The sequence below is a fragment of the Limulus polyphemus genome, unplaced genomic scaffold (assembly GCF_000517525.1).
Source record: "Limulus polyphemus unplaced genomic scaffold, Limulus_polyphemus-2.1.2 Scaffold5912, whole genome shotgun sequence".
Lineage (NCBI taxonomy): Eukaryota > Metazoa > Arthropoda > Merostomata > Xiphosura > Limulidae > Limulus > Limulus polyphemus.
The window spans coordinates 40,917-44,921 of NW_013671522.1; the positions used below are offsets into that span (position 1 = coordinate 40,917).

At 29.6% G+C, this 4,005-nt stretch overlaps 1 protein-coding gene across 1 annotated transcript in view; it reads right to left on the reverse strand.

Annotated features, from left to right (window-relative positions):
• LOC106473131 (inosine-5'-monophosphate dehydrogenase 2-like) overlaps positions 1–4,005 on the reverse strand; it is a 33,089-nt gene that overhangs the window by 19,831 nt on the left and 9,253 nt on the right. The window lies entirely within an intron of this gene.

Here is a 4,005-nt window from a genome sequence, read left to right on the forward strand (position 1 = left end):
ACAATGAAATATGAGATATGTTCATTGCTTGTGAAAGTTTAGATCCTTCACTTTCCTAGGCTAAGCTGAGAAGTTTATAATCTTCACATGTTAGTTATTTTTGTCAAAAAATATATAACAATCAATAAAAAATATACACACAAAAAACAAGGATTTGTAGTAATCACTACAAACTTGAGCTCATTTACATTCGAGCAAAAATCTAAGCCATTCTTCTGTAAGCCTCTTTGATTCTCAAAATGTACGTGTCTAAAAAGAATTTATGTAGCTTTCAATTATATGTTTTACAACTCAAAAATATATCATTCATTAGAATACAATATCCCAAAACTACTATAACTGATCTAAGTTATAAATAAGTCAAAACAATTCTGTTAGCACAACAATGATCATGGACATTTTAATGACTGAATAATCTAGGCAGGAAAACTGAGACAACATATGGATTCGTGTAGAGGAGAATGTGCTCTTTCTATTTATTACAAGCATGTCCATCAGCCTTGTAAAGGTGATCAACAAAACAATCTTGAAAGTTAGAAAGAAGGGAAAACTTCTCTGATGGATTTGATAAATTTATTGGTATCTTAACAAATCAAGAATGTAGAAGGTAAACGTTTTAGATTCTTGCTCGTAATTATGTTGGTTGGAAACTGTTGCAGCCTATTTTTAAAATTAGAAACTTCTGAAGTGGAGAAGCATCACCGACACAGAAGAATAGAAATGGAGGATTTTTTAAATGTTTCTTTTTGAAATTAAGAAGTTAAGACTTAAACAATATTAAGATGCAAATTATAAACTATATTTTCATGCAAAGTTTATTGATACATTGGTAAATTGTAATTAGATTTTGAAGGTAACGCTGTAAAAGGTCATGACTTGCACAGTTCAACCCAGCCAGAGTAAAATGAATAATATTTTTATCAACATATGCTATTTTTCTTGTTGGCAAATTTTCAATACATTTAGGAGGTATTTTTCATAAGGATATTTTATTTTAATATTTCACGTAAATCAGAAACTTTATTTTAAAACTACACAAATTTCTGCAAAACATTTGGAAAAATACTTCTTGTGAAAAACTGAAACTTTGGGTATTTTATGCATATTTTTCAAGCTTTTTAAACTATTTCCATCTAATGTCTACAATTAAGTCACACAGAATTCTAAGAAATTTATGCATGAAACATTTTCTTTATTTCAACCTGACTATGCATCATACAAGAATATCAAACCTAACTTTTTCAGTAATTCGTAACACCTTTAAAAACTTAAAAAGTTGTGTGTTATATTGGAAACACCATAATTTTGCCCTGTTGGAAACAATGTACTCTGAAACAACACTGCCCTCTCCACTGTTTGTCTTTTACTTTGCCCCCTGTTTCCCCTTTCATAATGTCCATGTGCTGTGCAACATTTTGTCAGTATACTGAACTGCAAGTGTCAAAATACTGTATGATGTTTGCTTAAATTGTTCATATTAAGGTAAATTATTTTCTTTTACCCCTTGGCAGTTATAAGCTACTGCATCACAGAGCATTTTGTGTTAAGAAGCTTTACTTTAAGGCACGAGACAGATGACCTGTTTTATCCCAATGCATGACCCATGCATTCTTCTGCAAAGCATCCACATACACTACGTTGGTCTGATTCCACCATTGAGTTTTGTGGATTTGGCAAGAAAACATGGAGGGTAGAGTGAAACAGGCTATGTCAAAATAAGCTATTGAAAGCTGCTCTCATATTGTTGTGCTACTATAGAGTAACAGCCAGTTTTCACTGGATGCTCTCAACTACAAGCTATTCTCCAGTAAGAAGAGATGGAAACGTTGTACATTTGCTGTTGTGTTAAACTTGTATTAAAGTTTTTCTTCATTACCCATTCAAGCAACAAGGTTTTGTCATCATCAGGTACCTTTTTGCCTGGTAGAAATCCTGGCTGGTAGCCTATCTATAATGACTATAACTGTGGTTGTGATGCCCAAAAATATTATGTAGCCACTTACTTGTGTAATTTGCACAACTGTTTAATTAGCAATGGTTGTAATTGTGGTTGTTATGCCAAAAATATTATGTAGCCACTTACTTGTGTAATTTGCACAACTGTTTTATTAGCAAGATAAGAAGATTAATTAATATATATAATATTATGCATCTCCCACTTACATAGCTCCCATTTCACTACTTTGAACATTATAGTAATCTCGTCATATTAAGTCATTTTGGTCATGTAAATAAATAAGACAAATTCATGATTTTGAAGTTATTTTAATAATCATTTTAAGGCTACTTTGAATGTACTTTAACTCAGTGATAGAATTTTCCTTATAAAACCTTGAATTGCATAAAACACTTTCAAAGTTCAGTGTTTTATGATAAAATTAATAACAGTTTGCCTATCTATAATTTTTACACATCTTTATTTTTTATGCTTGTTGTTTAACTCCTTCAGCACGGGCTCAGTCCATGGTACTGACCTCGTAACCATTTTGTGCATGTTATAGTTTTTATGCTATAACTTTTAAATTATTAAGCGAATGTTAATGAAATTTGGCAGATTATCAGTACACATTACAATGCTCTCATATGAAAAAATACCAATTTTTTTAATTAAGTCTTAAGGATTGTAAAGCAATGTTTTTCTCATGTCTTTTTTTTCTTTTCGCATGTTTCCTATCTATCAAGCAAAGTAATATTCATTCTAAGATTAAAAATACTTTTATGCATTAGAAAATTTTCAAATTTCATATAATCTTCATATATATCTTTATAATGTCCAGATAGGTATCAAACATTTCTTAAGAACAAATTTTATATTTTATGTATTATTTTCAGTAATTAATCTCTTTACGGATTCGGTTAGTTTGACCAATATTAACAAACACCATAACGAATTAGAAATAAATATAAATTAGGCCTTTTTCATTCTAGAATGAACACAAATTATAACATAAAACATAAATGTTTAGAGTAAATAGCATAAATCTCATAGCATTATACATTTATATATGTTTATTATTTTTATTATACTGACCTTTCAACTGTGATTTGCTAACAATACAGAAATTACAATGACGCAGCTCACGTGCACTCATGTTACCGTATCAAATAACATAAAACTGACCTTTGGTCCATACAAAGTAACTTGTTTTGGCTGTGTTTTAGTAGACTAGTATTTTGTAAAATACAGTCACATTTAAATTATTATACATTATATATGTATAGAGATTATTGGTATTTTGAAATAAGTTTTTAAACTTACATTTCTTAAAACATAGAAAAGTAACTAAAGAAGTAAAGCAAAGAATTCTCTTCTAGTTACGACCTTGTACTCAGTTGCTGCATGACAGGTTGCTAAGCCTTTAAAAAATTTGCACGTGGGGGATATGAAGCAAAATTTTTTAAGGTTTTATATATACATTTGAATAACTAAAAAAATCATAAATTACTACATTAATATTATAGAATTCTACTATAATTTATTAAGTTTAGTAATTAAGATGTATTTTAGTTTAAAAAATAAGAAATTTCAAGCAGACTAAAGACACACCCTACCTCATTGAAATATTGGTTCAAAAGAAAGAAATGGTGCCAAGCCTGTTAAAATGGCTGAAAAAGCCACTAGGGGGACATTCTGAGCTTCCGAATTGGTTATTCATGTCATATATAGATGTAAGTGTATATAAGGGAGCATTTCCAAAACTGGAAAGAGGTAGGCAGGGTGCCATTGTGTTTGATTTATTACATGATCAATATATTAGCAAATTGAAAAGATAAGAGGCTCTTATTTTATATTCTAGCTTGTCAATATTGGTAATTTGAGTTTATAGTTGCTACAAAACTATAGAGTTAGTATTTTAACTTCACAAACATCTGAGTTGAACCAGTGCTGCATTCAATATACCACATGGCACACAAAAATCGATGTTTATCTGTGTTTTTAATATTTGTTTTTAAATTAAGAAATTTAGTAATATATAGTACTAAATTTGAATTATAATCTACAGT